At 39.0% G+C, this 17416-nt stretch overlaps 1 pseudogene across 1 annotated transcript; it reads left to right on the top strand.

Annotated features, from left to right (window-relative positions):
• The first annotated feature begins 13861 nt into the window (after positions 1-13861).
• Positions 13862-16632, top strand: LOC309959135 (protocadherin alpha-1-like; annotated as a pseudogene). The gene is made up of 2 exons: positions 13862-15081; positions 15303-16632. The product of its transcript is annotated as a protocadherin alpha-1-like (transcript).
• Positions 16633-17416: the final 784 nt, after the last annotated feature.

Raw genomic sequence — 17416 nt, 5'->3', positions numbered from 1 at the left:
ATATAAAGAATGTGGGAAGGCCTTTAGACATGATTGCATTCTTTCTTCAAGGCAGAGAATTCATACTGGTAATAAATTTTATGAATGTAAGGAGTGAAGGAAAGCATTTATGTGTGGATGAGTTACTCAACATCAGAGAATTCATACAGGAGAGAAATCACAGGAATATAAATAAGGTCTTTAGACTGAATTGAGTTTTTTTCTTCAAGGCAGAGAATTCATACTGATGATAATCATTATGAATGTAAGAAATGTGAGAAAGCCATGACTGTATTTGTACAAGTTACTTAATATCAGAGAATTCATATTGGTGAGATAACTGATTAATATAAGAAATGTGGAAAGACAACCCACAGGAGAAAATATTTGCAAATTATGCAACTGACAAGGGATTAATCTCCAAAATTTACAAACAGCTCATGCAGCTCAATGTAAAAACAAAACAACAAAAAAAGAAAAACCCAATCAAAAAATGGGCAGAAGGGGCTTCCCTGGTAGCGCAGCGGTTGAGAGTCCACCTGCTGATGCAGGGGACATGGGTTCGTGCCCCGGTCTGGGAAGATCCCACATGCTGCGGAGCGGCTGGGCTCGTGAGCCATGGCTGCTGAGCCTGCGCGTCCGGCGCCTGTGCTCTGCAATGGGAGAGGCCACAACAGTGAGAAGCCCGCGTACCGCAAAAAAAAAAAGAAAGAAAATGGCAGAAGGCCTAAATAGACATTTCTCCAAAGAAGACACACAGATGGTCAAGAGGCGCATGAAAAGATGCTCAGCATCGGTAATTATTAGAGAAATGCAAATCAACACTACAATGAGATACCACCTCACATCAGTCAGAATGGCTGTTATAAAAGTCTACAAACAATAAATGCTGGAGAGGGTGTGGAGAAAAGGGATCTCTCCTTCACTGTTGGTGGGAATGTAAATTGGTATAGCCATTATGGAGAACAGTATGGAGGGTTCCTTAAAAAACTAAAATAGAGCTACCATATGATCCAGCAATCCCACTCCTGGGCATATATCTGGAGAAAACCATGGTTCAAAAGGATACATGCACCCCAATGTTCATTTTAGCACTGTTTAGCCAAGACGTGGAAGTAACCTAAGTAACCTAAATGTCCATCGACAGATGAATGGATAAAGAAGATATGATACATATATACAGTGGAATATCACTTAGCCATTAAAAATAATGAAATAATGCGATTTGCAGCAAAATGGGTGCACCTGGAGATCATCATACTAAGTGAAGTAAGTCAGACAGAAAGACAAATATCATATGATATTGCTTATATGTGGAATCTAAAAAAAAATGATACAAATAAACCTATTTGCAAAGCATAAACAGACTTGGAAAACAAACTTATGGTTACCAAAGGGGAAAGGTGTTGGGGGAGGGATAAATTGAGAGTTTGGGATTGACATATACACACTACTATATTTAAAATAGATAACCAACAAGGACCTACTGTATAGCACAGGGCACTCTACTCAATATTCTATAATAACCTAAATGAGAAAATAATTTGAAAAAGAATAGATATGTGTATATGTGTAACTGAATCACTTTGCTCTACACCTGAAACTAACACAACATTGTAAATCAACTATACTCCAGTATAAAATAAAAATCTTTTAAAATGTGGGAAGATATTTAGACTTAATTCAGTCCTTACTATATGTTAGAGACTGCTGTGAAGCTTTATGACTATAAAATATTCCAAAAAAGCCTTTACTGTGTGTGAACAACTTAATCAACATCAGATAATTAATATTGGTTTTTAAAAATCCTATAAATTTAGTCAAAGTGGGAAAACCATTAGTATGCATCAGTAGGTTCCTTGATAATATTCATATTGGTAAGAAGCTCTTTGAGTGTAAGGAATGTGTGAAGGCTTTTAGATATAATTCAAACCTTAATATATGTTGGTGAATTTATACTTGTGTGAATTATTATGAATATATGGAATGTGAGAAAATGTTTAACAAAGGAAGACACCCTAATATGCAAAAGAGAATTCATAATGATGAAAATCCTATAAATATAAAATATTTGGAGAGGCCTTAAATAGTGGCTATCAGATCACTCAACTTCAGAGAATTCATACAGGGAAGAAACTCTATGAATTCAAGGTATGTGGGAAGACCTTTATTCATGTGAGAGATCTTAGTTTTCATCAAGTAATTCATGGGGGTAAGAACAAATTTTAGGAATTTAGGAAGAATTTTAGGCAACATTTACATCTTTCTCAGCTTGGGAGAATTCGTAATATAATTTAATTAACTAAGAAAGCCTTCACATTTTATATTTCTGTTTTTAGATAATCAGAATATCTATCCTAGAAAAAAATTGGAGACTGTATAAACTCTATATGCTAATTTAAGTTCATATGTCTCTAACTGGTACAGTTTTACCAGGTACAATTATAGTGCTTACTTTGGAGAACTTTTGATATAGACTAGATTGTACATTTTGAAGTACCTTAGAACACAAAGGAAATATTTCTACTTCCCAATGGAGTGCTTTATTTAGTTGCTGTAAGGAGCCTTCCGCCTTGAAATTGGACTTTAAAATTGCCTCACTAAATAATTACTTGGATAAAGCAAATTAAAATTATGGAAAGTTAGAAATACCTTATTTATAGATCCACAAAACCTCATTATACTCCCCTCCATATCTCTCCTACTCTTCCCTTACCCATCTTCCACTTCCAGGACCTTGTTCCTTGTTCATTGATTCCTTACTTTTACTCCTCCTCCTTTCCCTTAACTCACAAAACTACCTTAATGCATCTTAAATTTGATATTCCCACTTGGGAAAGGCTTCAACATGTAGTCATGTTTGGATCTCTGTGCCATTGTTTGGACTTCCTGTATCCCAAAATAAAAAGAGAAAAATGTCTATAAAGATGATCATGTGGTTTTTGTCTTTTATTGATATGAAGTATTACATTAATTGATTTTCAGATGATAAAACAACCTTGCATTACTGGGTTAAATCACCATTAGTCATAATGCTTTATCTTTTCAAAATTTTGCTGGATTCAATGTGCTAGTATTTTGTTGATATAGTCAACAATATATGTGTATTCATAAGAGATATTTGTTTGTAGGTTTTTTTTTCTTGTGGTGTCTTGTCTGGTTTTAGTATCAGTGGCCTCATAGAAAGCTGAGAAATATTCCATCTTTTTCTGTTCTTTGGAAGGCTTGGTGAAGAACCTTTTTAAAATGACTATCTGGTTCTGGGATTTTCCTTGTGGGAAGTTTTTTTTTTTTTTTTTCTAATTCAATCTCTTCACTTGTTATAGGTCTATTCAGATTTTTATATTTTTTCTAAACTCAATTTTGTTAGTTTCTATCTTTCCAGGAATTTTTCCATTTCATCTATATTATCTAATTTGTTGGCCCACACTTGTTCATAGTATAAACTTAGCATTCGTCTTATTTCTATAAGGTCAGTAGTAGTGTTCCTTCTCTCATTTCCAATTTTAGTTATTTGATTCTTTTCTCTCTCTTTCTTTCTTTTTGTCGGTCTAGTGAAAGGTTTGTCAATTTTATTGATCTTTTTAAAGAACTGTCCTTTTTTATTGATATTTATTTCATTCTTTTTCTGTACTCTAGTTCATCAGTATCTGTTGTAAGCATTATTATTTACTTCCTTCTGATTGATTTAGGTTTAGTTTGCTCTTCTTTTTTTCCTTCAGTGTCTTAAGGTGGAAGTTTAGTTTATTAATTTAAGATCATTCTTCTCTTTGAACTTACAGTTGTAAATTTCCCTCTAAGCACTTGTCTCCCATTAAGTTTTGGTATGTTGTGCTATATTTTCATTTACCTCAAACTATTTTTTAATTTTTCTTGATGTTTCTTCTTTTGCCAAGTGGTTATTTAGTAATGTATTGTTAATTTTTACATATTTTTTGCATTTCCTAAACTTCTTTCTGTTATTAATTTCTGATTTCCATTAAAGGGGAACATCCTTTAGTGAGTTAAATCTTTTTTAAATTTATTGAGGTTTGCTTTATGTCTCAACATAAAGGTTTGCTTTATGTCTCAACCTGGAGAGTGTTCCATGTGTATTTGAGAAGAGTGTATATTTTGCTGCTGTTGATGGAGTTCTCTGTAAAAGTCTGTTAGGTCTAGTTTGTATAGACTGTTGTTCAAGTCTTCTGTTTCCTTGTTGATTTTATGCATGGTTGTTTCATACAGGATTGATAGTGGAATACTGAAGTTTCTGACTATTGTGGAATTGTTTATTTCTGCAATCATTTCTGTCAGTCTTTGCTTTATGTGTTTGGGGGCTCTGTTGTTAGGTGGGTATATGTTTATAAGTTTTATAATTTAAAGATGCATTGACCCTTTTATCAACATAAAGTCACTCTTTTTTCTCTAGTATCATTTTTAGTTTAAAGTCTGTTTTGTCTGATATAAGTATAGCTACTCTAGCTTTTGTATGGTTACTGTTTGCTGTGTGTGGGTGTGGGTGTGGGTGTGTACGCATAATTTCCAATCCTTTATTTTCAGTCTTGTATTGAATCTTGATTCAATTTTTGAATCTAAATTATGTCTCCTGTAGACAGCACAGAATACGATTATGTTTTTAATCCATTATGCCAATATCTGCCTTTTGAATGGAGAATTTAATCCATGTACCTTTAGAATAATAGTATACTCATAAAGAAGAATTTATTTCTGCCATTTTTCTGTTGGTTTTATGTACGCTTTATAGCTTTTTTTTGTCCCTCATTTACTCCATTACCACCTTCTTTTGTGTTTAGGTGATTTTTTGTAATCACATGTATTGATTCCCTTTTCATTTCCTTTTGTGCTTTTCTATAGATATTATTTTTGTGATTACCATGGGGATTACATATACATCCTAAAGTTATAACAATCTCATTTGAATTGATACCAACTTAACTTCAATCACATACAAGAACTTTATTCCTATGCAGCTTCATCTCCCCATCTTTATGTTTGACATCACACATTACATTTTTATACATTGTGTGTCCAATAGCAGATTTAAATTATTTTTATGCATTTGTCTTCTAAATTATGTAGAAAACAAAAAGCAGACTTACTAATCAAAATTACAATAATATTGGCTTTTATATATGCCCATGTATTTACATTGCTGGAGATCTTTATACTATCATTCAGATTTAAGTTACTGTCTAGCATCCTTTGATTTGAACCCAAAGGACTCTCTTTAGCATTTCCTTAGGGCAGGTCTAGTGGTAATGAACTCCCTTGCTTTTGTTTATTTTGGAATGTCACTTTTGAAGGACATTTTTGCCGGATATGAAACTCTTGATTGACAAATTTTTCTTTCAGAATTGTAAATATATCATTCTACTGCCTTATGGCTTCCAAGTTTTCAGATAAAAAGCCAGTTGATAATTTTATTGACATCACTTGTACATGCCAAGTAATTTCTTTTTTGCTGCTTTCAAGATTCTCCCTTTGTCTTTTGACAGCTTGGTTATAATGTGTCTTAGTGTCAGTTTCTTTAGATTTATTCTACTTGGAGTTCCTTGAGTTTCTTGGATGTGTAGATACACGTCTCTCATCAAATTTGGGAAGTTTTTGACTACTATTTTTTCAAATAATCTTTCTACCCATTTCTCCTTCTCCTCTCATTTTTGGACTCCAATAATGCATATATTCTTATTCTTGATGGTGTCTCATAAGTCCCTTAGGCTCCCTTTACTTTTCTTCAATCTTTTTTCTTTCTGTTACTCAAACATTTCCATTGTCCTATATCTTCAAGTGTGCTGATTCTTTATTCTGCCTACTCATATCTGCTGTTGAACCCCTCTGGTGAATTTTTCACTTCAGTTACTGTATTTTTCAGCTTTTTTCCCCCATTCTCTCATCGAAGAGTATCTTGTTTTGTTTTGTTTTCAGTGTTTTGAATATTATAATTTTGCTATCAATATTTGTCTAGAGGTTTTTGTGTGAACATAAGTTTTCACTTCTCTGTGATAAATGCCCAGGAGTGCAATTTTAAGTCTATTTTTTTCCAAAAGAATCGGCCAATCTGTTTTCCAGAATGGCTGTCATATTCTGTATTCTCATCAGCCACATATGAATGATCTAGTTTTTCTGCATTCTTGCTAACATTTGATGTCAGAATTTTTTATTTTAGCCATTCTGGTAGATGTGTAATGATATCTCATTATAGTTTTAATTTGCATTTCCCCAAATGCTACTGGTGTTAAAAATATTTTCATATGTTTCTTTGACATTTGTATTTCTTCTTTGGTCAAATGTTTTCTTTTTCAATTAGATTAAATTTATTTAAAATATAATCTAACAATAAAGTACAATAAACTGATTTTAGCCTCTAGTTTTCCTCTCTGCCCAAAGTCCTACAACAATGTCCATAGGGATGAACTTTCCAGTGCTCCAGATCCCTGGATCCTTACCCTTTCATCAACAATGTCGAATTCAGTCACCCCCTCCCCTGGTCACATCTTAGATAGTCATCACCAAAAACTGCACTGTCTCTAAAATCTTGAGTTTAAACACCCTACTCTCTGTCCTCCACCCTTGTTCTACCTACATCGTTAAATCACAAATACCTATAGCCCCAAATTCTTCAGCTCTTGGGAGGTTGCCAAATTACTGGCCCTGTAACTTTCTGACTGCTTATTTCTTCCTCACTTCCCTGTCTAACCTGAAGTCCATAACTTCTCATTGTAATCATTCCCTTGCAAGTACTGCCAGCTCCCTGGTTCTCTCCTATTCTCTCTCCAGGGAAAGATCTCCCTCCAAAGCTTTATTTGGCCAGTAGCTTATGATCCTCTAGGACTTTGCCTGAGTATAAGTTCTTCTGGTGGCCTTTCTTGACCACCCTATGCAGAGTGCAGTCTGCTATCTCTACCTCAATTCCTCTCCCTTGCTTCTTTTATAGCACTCATGGCAACTTATAAACATTTTATTTGATATGTAATTTTTTCTCCCTGTCTCTTGCACTAGAACATAAATTCTATCAGGACAGGGACCCTGACTATCTTGTTCTCCCTCCATTCCCAGTACCTACCGTAATTCCTTGCACATATTAGAAACTCAACAAGCAACAGTTGTACAAAGGAATGATTATCAAATTTTCTAAGCCTATTAACAATGTACATTATTTCCAAGTGTCTGTCTGTGGAATGATTACAAAATTTGATAACATATAAGGACATAAATATACCTTAATTAATTCATTAATAGTGTTAATTATACAACCCACATTCTTTCACCACAATGTAATAAAATCAAATATATAATAATTGACTCTAACCCACTGGAAATCTAAAAAACTCTATTTTCAGTAACTCTTGGGGGAAAAAAAGAGAAAATGAAAGATTACAATTAAATTACAAACATTTTAGAAATTAAAGAACATTATATACCAAAATCAACTGCATGGATCCAAAACTATCTTCAGAAAAATGTATAGTCTTAAATGCTTTTGTTATTAAGCAAGAAAAATAATAAATTAACTATGTATTCATGGGGGAAAAGCTGAGAAAAAAAGCATTGAAATGAACAAACATAAATGAGAGTTAAATTAATCAAGGTAACCATAATATATTAGAGATAAAAGGGGAAAAAAGAAAATTATTTGAACATATCAATAAAATAGATTAACTTTTGTCAAGTGCACTGAAGGTAAAGGAGATAAAGCATAAACAAGTAGACATAAAATTGGGCACAAATGCACAGGGAGAAAATTAATTTAAGAGTCTTCTTGTAGCTAAACCTTCTTTTTGTTGCTTTCTCTAGATTTTTGCCTAGGAGCCAAGCTCGGCTGGAGAGAGCTGCACAAGAGTCCACCCAACTGTTTTTCATAAAGGCAAAGGTTGAACTTTAAAAGGACCTCCCCAGTGCCCCCCAAAATGGGGTAAGTTTCTCTGTCCTGCCCTCAATGACAAGGTTTTTACACTTTCCCTTTGGGCCTCCCCAACTCCCTGCCAGCTTCCTTACAGCAATAGCCTGACCTTTACCTTCTCAGAAAAAATTGCAGCCACATTACCCTTTAACATGAAATAAAATGAAAAATTATAATAAGCAAAAAATAACCAAAATTGACTCTAACTCCACAAGATCTTTGTCTGTGTCATTCATTCACACATCTCAAGCACCTAAGACAGGGCTTGGCTCAAAGCTATTGCTTTGATCTGGAGGTAAATTCATTTGAGGAGCAAGGTAAATTCATTTGAGGAGCAAGTGGATACCAGGTATGCATGTCCGCACCCATTTGAACTCATTCTCTCTGCACCCTCTTCTAATTCAGTGAAAGCAGTGATCCCTCTTCACAACCAAGACCAAGCCTTACCCCCATGCTTGAACGCCTGCCCCTCCCAGCTTCTCAGGGGTCTTACATTATCAGTTATCCTGTTTCTCTTATTCATAGTCTAAACCACACTCTTTCCAACAGCTTTTAAACATGCTTGAGAGTCTGTTCCACTGAAAACATAACTCTCCTTCAACCAACATCTCCCCTCCAGCTTGCATCTCCCTCCCTCCTGTGTGCTTCCTAGAATGCTTTTTTTTTTAACATCTTTATTGGAGTATAACTGCTTTACAATTGTGTGTTAGTTTCTGCTTTATAACAAAGTGAATCAGCTATACATATACATATATCCCCATATCTCCTCCCTCTTGTGTCTCCCTCCCACCCTCCCTATCCCACCCCTCTAGGTGATCACAAAGCACCCAGCTGATCTCCCTGTGCTATGTGGTTGCTTCCCACTAGCTACCTATTTTACATTTGGTAGTGTATACATGTTCATGCCACTCTCTCACTTCGTCCCAGCTTACCCTTCTCCCTCCTCGTGTCCTCAAGTCCATTCTTTATGTCTGCATCTTTATTCCTGTCCTGCCCCTAGGTTGTTCAGAACTTTTTTTTTTTTTTTTTAGATTCCATATATACGTGTTAGCATATGGTATTTGTTTTTCCCTTTCTGACTTACTTCACTCTGTATGACAGACTCTAGGTCCATCTACCTCACTACAAATAACTCAATTTCATTTCCTTTTATGGCTGAGTAATATTCCATTGTATATATGTGCCACATTTTCTTTATCCATTCATCTGTCAATGGACATTTAGGTTGTTTCCATGTCCTGGCTATTGTAAACAGAGCCGCAATGAACATTGTGGTACTTGAATCTTTTTGAATTATGGTTTTCTCAGGGTATATGCCCAGTAGTAGGATTGCTGGGTTGTAAGGTAGTTCTATTTTTAGTTTTATTTTTTTTTTCTTTTTTTTTTTTTTTTTGCGGTACTTGGGCCTCTCACTGCTGTGGCCTCTCCCGTTGCGGAGCACAGGCTCCGGACGCGCAGGCCCAGCGGCCATGGCTCACGGGCCCAGCCACTCCGCGGCATATGGGATCCTCCCGGACCGGGGCACGAACCCGCGTCCCTCACATCGGCAGGCGGACTCTCAACCACTGCGCCACCAGGGAAGCCCTATTTTTAGTTTTTTAAGGAACCTCCATACTGTTCTCCATAGTGGCTGTATCAATTTACATTTCCACCAACAGTGCAAGAGGGTTCCCTTTTCTCCACACCCTCTCCAGCAGGTGAAATATTTCTTCATGTCTTTTGCCCAGGTTCTAATTGGGCTGTTTGATTTTTTACTGTTGAGTTTTGATTATCCATTATAGATTCTAGATACAAGCTCTTTGTCAGTTATATGCTTGCAGACAATTTCTCCAAAATTTTAGCTTTTATTCTCATACTCTAAATATGGTATTTCACAGAGTAAAAGTTCTTAAATTTTGATGACGTCCAATTTATCAATTTTTTTTCTTTTACAGACTGTGCTTTTGGTGTCAAGTCTAAGAACTCTTTGCTTACCCTTAGATCCTAAAGATTTTCTCCTATATTTTTTTCTAAAACTTTTAGAGTTTTATGTTTTACTTTTAGGTTCATGATCCATTGAATTGATTTTAGTATAAGATATGAGACTTAGGCAGGGTTTTTTTGTTTGTTTGTTTTTCCTAACAAAGTCCAATTACTCTAACACTATTTGCTGGAAAAGCTATCTTTCCTGTATTTAATTGCTTTTGCAACTTTGTCAAAATTCAGTTAGTTTAGCATATTAACATGGGTCTATTTTTGGATTATTTATTTTGTTCCCTTGATCTACCTATTTATCTACCAATAACACAGTCTTGATTTCTGTAGCTGTATAATAATAAGATACACTGATTCCTTCTACTTTTTTATTGTTTTTTAAAATTGCTTTAAGTATTATAGTTCCTTTGTTATTCCATGTAATCTTGTCTGTATCTATAGAAAATCTTGTTGAGATTTTGGTAGGAATTTTGTTAAATCTATATGTTAATTCAGGGAAAATTGACATCTCTCCATGAAGTGTCGAGTTATCCAATTCATGAACACAGTAGGTCTCTCCACTTTAGATATTCTTCAATTTCTTTCATTAGTGTTTTGTAGTTTTCAGAATACACTTACACCTAAGTATCTTTTTTGAGCTAATGTAAATGGTATTGTATTTTAAATTTAATTTTGGTATGTATATTTTCATTGTTAGTATATGGAAATACATTCTTTTTTTTTTTTTTTTTTTTTTTTTTTTGCGGTACACGGGCCTCTCACTGTTGCGGCCTCTCCCGTTGCAGAGCACGCGCTCCGGACACGCAGGCTCAGCGGCCATGGCTCACAGGCCCAGCCGCTCCGCGGCATGTGGGATCTTCTGGGACTGGGACACAAACCCGTGTCCCCTGCATCGGCAGGCGGACTCTCAACCACTGCGCCACCAGGGAAGCCCAACACATTCATTTTTGTATGTTTATCTTGTTTTCTGTGACATTGCTGAATTCACTTTTCTAGGAGGTTTTTTTCTAGGAGGTTTTTTACTGCCCCTGTAAATAGGGACAGTTTTCTTTCTTTCTCATCTATATGCCTCTTATTTCCTTGTCTTGGTTTATGGCACAGAGTAGAACTTCCTTCACTATGCTGAAACAAATAAGAGTAGTGAGACCAGATATCTTTGCCTTGTTCCCAATCTGAGGTTGAAGGCATTCAGTCCTTCACAATTAAGTATAATGTTATTTATATGTTTGTCATGGATTCTCATTATCAAGTTGAGAAAGTTCTTATGGGTTTTGAGGAGAAGTGAGATGTAATTTTTATCTTTGTTCCTCTATAGGTAAAGTGTATTTTCCCTCTGGCTTCTTTCAGGATTTTTTTTTCAATTAAACTTTTTATTTTGAGATAATTGTACATTCAAATTCAGTTGTAAGAAATAATACAGAGAGATCCTGTGTACCTTTCACCCAGTTTCCCCTGATGGTAACGTAAAGCTGTAGTAAAATAACAGGATTTTATTTAATCTTTGATTTTCTATAGTTTGAAACTGATATACCAGGTGCAGATTTTTTGGTGTTTATTCTGCTTGGTGTTATCTGAGCTTCCTGGATCTGTGATTTGATGTCTAAAATTAATTTGGAGGAAATTCTCGGTCATTATTATTTCAAGTATTTCTTCTTTTCCTTTCTTTCTTTCTTCTGGTATTCCCACTATGAGTATGTTATACACCCCCCCCTTTTTTTTAATGCTATACTTTTTTTAAAGTTGTCCCCCAGTCCTTGGATTTTCTGTTCTGTTTTTTCAATTTTTGTTCTCTTTGCTTTTTGGTTTTTGAGGAATCTATTGATATATCCTCTAGCTCAGAGATTCTTTCCTCATCCATGTCCAATCTACTACTGAGCCCATCAAAGTCATCTTTCATTTCTGTTACATTTTCTTTTAAATGGGTTTTTTTTTTCAAAAATGGGGTCTAATATTTCTCTTTGTTTTTTTTTTTTTTTTTTTTTTTTTTGCGGTATGCGGGCCTCTCACTGTTGTGGCCTCTCCCGTTGCGGAGCACAGGCTCCGGACGCGCAGGCTCAATGGCCATGGCTCACGGGCCCAGCCGCTCCACGGCATGTGGAATCTTCCCAAACCGGGGCACGAACCCGTGTTCCCTGCATCGGCAGGCGGACTCTCAACGACTGCACCACCAGAGAAGCCCTCTCTTTGTTTTTTTTAACATCTTTATTGGAGTATAATTGCTTTACAACGGTGTGTTAGTTTCTGCTTTATAACAAAGTGAATCAGTTATACATATACATATGTTCCCATATCTCTTCCCTCTTGCGTCTCCCTCTCTCCCACTCTTTTTGGTTCTTTCTTAGGATTTCCATCTCTGTTTACATTGACCATCTCTTCTTTTCTTACATGCTATCTACTTTATCCATTGGATCCATTAGCATATTAATCATAGCTGATTTAAATTACCAGTCTGATAATTCCAAAATCCCTGTCAAGTCTGGTTCTGATATTTGCTCTGCTCTTCAAATTGTGGAGTTCCCCCCACACCTTTTGCTATGCCTCATAATTTTTGTTGATAGCTGGACATGATATACCAGGCAGAAGGAACTGCTATAAAAAGCCTAGTAATAATGAGGTGTTGAGGTGTGGGAAGAGGGGAAGCATTCTATAGTCCTATGGTTAGGTCTCAGTCTTTTACTGATATTACACTTCTGAACTATGAACTTCACAAGTGTTTCTCATTCCCCTCCACCCCATGTCAGACAGAATGGCTAGAATGCCCTGGAATTTGGTATTTTTCTTCTCCCTCACAGAAATCTAGAGCCTGCTGGAATTGGCTCTGATAATAAACCAACAATTAGTCTTCCATTAATTAGTTTCCCTGAGGGAAGGCCTTGTTAAGAAGAACAGAATACATTTCAAAATGGTTCATTTCCACCTCCCACTGCCAAAAGCATGAGGGGGATTTTTCTCTGATATTTACTGTGGGAATCTGGTCAGGCTCCTGGAGGTAAATTTCAAAATATTTTGAGCCGCCCTCATGACTGCTTCCCCCCCATCTACATTGAGCCTACAGCAATTTGTCTATTGCAGTTCAGATATTCCTGCTCCAGCTCTGGTTTCCACAGTGGCTTCTGCTCTTGGGTCTCTGTGCCAGTAAGTAATCTGTGACTTTCTGTATTTCCCTGTCTCTTTAATTTTGGGGGTAGTGGTTTGCCCTGTGTCCTCCCCTCTCTTACACAGCCAAGAAGAGTTGTTGATTTTTTTCAGTCTGCTCAGCTTTTTATTTGTTGGAGTGGTGATTTCAAATCCCCTTACATTCAGAACTAGAAACTGGAAGTTCTTGACAGTGTCTTTTGATGGAAAAAATTTTTACCTTTTATGAAGTCTAATTTGTCTGTTTTAAAAATTTTGTTGCCTGTACCATATCCAAGGAATCATCACCAAACCCAATGTCATGAAGCTTTTGCCCTATCTTCTTCTAAGAATTTTACAGTTTTAGGTCTTACATTTAGGTCTTGGATCTATTTGAGTTAATGTTTGTATGTAGTGTTAAGTAAGGGTATAACTTCATTCTTTTGCAGTGTGGATTTCCTGTTTTCCCAGCACCATTTGTTGAAAAGACTGTCTTTCCTCCCATTGAATAGTCTTCGCGCTTCTGTTGAAAATTGTCTGACCATATATGTAAGGATTTATTTCTGGGCTCTCTGTTCTATTCCATTGGTCTATATGTCTGTCTTTATGACAATACCACACTGTTTTGATTACTGTAGCTTTGTAGCAAGTTTTGAAATCAGGAAGTGTGAGTCCTCCAACTTTGTTCTTCTCTTTCAGGATTCTTTTGGCATTTAGGGTCACTTAAGATTCCATATACTGATTAACAAAAACTAAAGAAGGAAGCCCCATTTTGTCACTGCTGGAGAGAAGACAAAAATGATAAGGAGATAAATTATTTCAAATATGAAGGGGGAAAAAAGGCAATATTTTAAAGTAAAGTGAGAACGGTCGGAAAGGAGTAGTGCTTTTGTGATGCTGTTTTCAAGGAGAGGTGGCCAGGGAGGCCGGTGCCTGCTGCTCTCGATTCTGCTCTTCACAGCCTGGGGGGCTGGCAGTGGCCAGATCAACTACTCGGTCCCTGAAGAGGCCAAACATGGCACCTTCGTGGGCCGCATCGCTCAGGACCTGGGGCTGGAGCTGGCCGAGTTGGTGCCATACCTGTTCTGGGTGGCGTCCAAAAGCCACGAGGACTTTCTGGAGGTAAATCTGCAGAACGGCATTTTGTTTGTGAATTCTTGGATTGACCTGGAGGAGCTATGAGAACAGAACACGAAATATAGTATTCACCTGGAGGTGCTCGTGGACAGGCCGCTGCAGGTGTTGCATGTGGAAGTGGAGGTGAAGGACGTTAATGATAATCCACAGGTCTTTAGTTAGAGTGAGAGAACAAAGGCTATTTATTCCTGAATCTAGGCTGCTGGATTCACGTTTCCCGATAGAGGGCGCTGCTGATGCAGACATTGGTACCAACGCTTTTCTAACATACACTCCCAGCTCCAGTGATTATTTCTCTTTGGATGTACAGGCAAGTGATGAACTGAGTAAGTCACTTTCGCCTGAATTGAAGTCTGTGGATAGAGAAGATACACCAAAACTTCGTTTATTATTGACAGCCACTGATGGGAGCAAACCAGAACTAGAAGGTATAGTTCAGCTGCCGATCATGGTGCTCAACGTTAATGATAACGCCCCATGGTTTGCCCAGGCCGTGTACAGAGTACACTTATTAGATACGACTAATGTTCCAGCAACTGGAACATTAATGACCACATTAAATGCCTCTGACGCTGACAAAAGTGTAAATGGCGAAATTGTCTTTCTTTTGGCAATGGTGTTTCTCTTAACATAAACAACAAAAACAAAAATTCAAAATTGATTCCAGCTCAGGGGAAATTAGGCTAATTGGTTGACTGGATTATGAAGAAACGAAATCCTACGAAATTCAGGTAAAAACAGTTGATAAAGGAGGTCCTCCAATGTCAAATCACTGCAAGGTTTTAGTGAAAGTGCTGGATGTAAATGATAATGCTCCGGAACTGGCGGTCACATCCATCTTTGCCTTAAGAGAGGAGTCTCCACTCAGCACCGTCATCGCATTCATCTCCTTGTCTGACCGTGACTCTGGTGTCAATGGCTAGGTGACCTGCACCCTGAGGCCTCATGTCCCCTTCAAGCTGGTGTCCACCTTCAAGAATTACAATTCGGGGCTTCGCTGGTGGCGCAGTGGTTGAGAGTCCGCCTGCCGTTGCAGGGGACACGGGTTCATGCCCCCATCCTGGAGGATCCAACATGCCGCGGAGTGGCTGGTCCCGTGAGTCATGGCCGCTGAGCCTGCGCGTCCGGAGCCTGTGCTCCGCAACGGGAGAGGTCACAACAGTGAGAGGCCCGCGTACCGCAAAAAAAAAAAAAAAAGAATTACTATTCGCTGGTGCTGGACAACGCCCTGGATCGCGAGAACCTGGCGAACTATGAGGTGGTGGTGACCGCGAGGGACGGGGCTTGCCTTCCCTGTCGGTCACAGCCAGCGTGTCCGTGGAAGTGGCCGACGTGAACGACAACGCGCCCGTGTTCGCGCAGCCTGAGTACACGGTGTTGGTGAAGGAGAACAACCCGCCCGGCTGCCACATCTTCACGGTGTCGGCGCGGGACGCGGACGCGCAGGAGAACGCGCTGGTGTCCTACTCGCTGGTGGAGCGGCGGGTGGGCGAGCGAGCGCTGTCGAGCTACGTGTCGGTGCACGCGGAGAGCGGCAAGGTGTACGCGCTGCAGCCGCTGGACCACGAGGAGCTGGAGCTGCTGCAGTTCCAGGTGAGCGCGCGCGACGCGGGCGTGCCGCCTCTGGGCAGCAACGTGACGCTGCAGGTGTTCGTGCTGGACGAGAACGACAACGCGCCCGCGGTGCTGCTGCCCGGGCCGGGAGGCGGGGCGGGCGCGCTGAGTCAGCTGGTGGCTCGGTCGGTGGGCGCGGGCCACGTGGTGGCGAAGGTGCGCGCGGTGGACGGGGACTCGGGCTACAACGCGTGGCTGTCGTACGAGCTGCAGCCGGCGGTGGGTGGCGCGCGCAGCCCGTTCCGCGTGGGGTTGTACACGGGCGAGATCATTACGACGCGCGCCCTGAACGAGGCGGACGTGTCGCGCCATCGCCTGCTGGTGCTGGTGAAGGGCCACGGCGATCCGGCGCTGACGGCCACGGCCACCGTGCTGCTGTCGCTGGAGGACAGCAGCCAGGGGCCCAAGGCCTCGTCGCGGGTGTCCACCGGCGCCGCTGGCGCGGAGGCCGCTCTACTGGATATGAACGTGTACCTGATCATCCCCATCTGTGCGGTGTCCAGCCTGTTGGTGCTCACGCTGCTGCTGTACGCGGCGCTGCGGTGCTCGGCGCCGCCCAGCGAGGGCGCGTGCGGGCTCGGGAAGCCCACGCTAGTGTAATCCAGCACGGTGGGGAGCTGGTCTTACTCGCAGCAGAGGCGCCAGAGGGTGTTTTCTGGAGAGGGGCTGCCCAAGACCAACCTCATGGCCTTCAGCCCCGGTCTTTGTCCAGGTCTGAGCACGTCGGGAAGAAATGAACATCCAGAAACAAATTCAGTAATATAAGTTCAAATTCCAAGCTTTGGCTTTAGATTTTTTTTTTAAATTTTTACTTATCTAACCATCTTTTCAGATGTCACTTTAAAAGATATATTCCAAGTGTTCACTAAAATCTCAACAAATCTTACCATTTATTGTAGATATTTATTCTATTTCTTATAGCTGCATCTTGAATAGAACTTGGAATCAAACAACAAAAAAACTAATGTAGGAACAAATTGCCATATTCCTTGGATCAAATAGTAGGATACTTTTGAAAGAATACTGAAATATTAAGCAGTCTTGATCATATTTAACACAGAATCTTAACGTAGTCAAATACATTGTCATTTTCAAGTTTATTTGTAGCTTGGAATGAAATGTCAAGCCCTGGACAAAAATTTATAGGCAGATTTACAGAAATTATCTGCCTTCCCTTAAGGTTTTACGTTTCAAAGTGGGCAATTAAAAAAAATCATTTTAAATAAAAGTAATTTAAAAGATATTTGTACGGTGACATTTTAATTTTTATGTTAAAATATACAACTATTTTTTCTTTGCTTTTATGATCAGTATCCTGATGCCAACGACTTTGAGTTCTCCTGGTTCTAGAAACCTTAGCATGGAATGAATATTTTAGTATAGGATCTGGTTAGGAAACACTTAGCACCTTCCATTTACTCACAAATGTTCTAAGACACTTTATTTATTTATTTTTAAATTTATTTATTTAATTTATTTATTTTTGGTTGCGTTGGGTCTTCGTTGCTGCATGCGGGCTTTCTCTAGTTGAGGCGAGCGGGGGTTACTCTTTGTTGTGGTGCACGGGCTTTTCATTGCGGTGGCTTCTCTTGTTGCAGAGCACGGGCTGTAGGCATGCGGGCTTCAGTAGTTGTGGCACGTGGGCTCAGTAGTTGTGGCTCACGGACTGTAGAGTGTGGGCTCAGTAGTTGCGGCGAA

Source organism: Leucopleurus acutus (assembly GCF_964270905.1).
Source record: "Leucopleurus acutus genome assembly, chromosome: 3".
Classification (NCBI taxonomy): Eukaryota; Metazoa; Chordata; class Mammalia; order Artiodactyla; family Delphinidae; genus Leucopleurus; species Leucopleurus acutus.
This window is presented reverse-complemented; position numbering and strand designations above follow the sequence as displayed.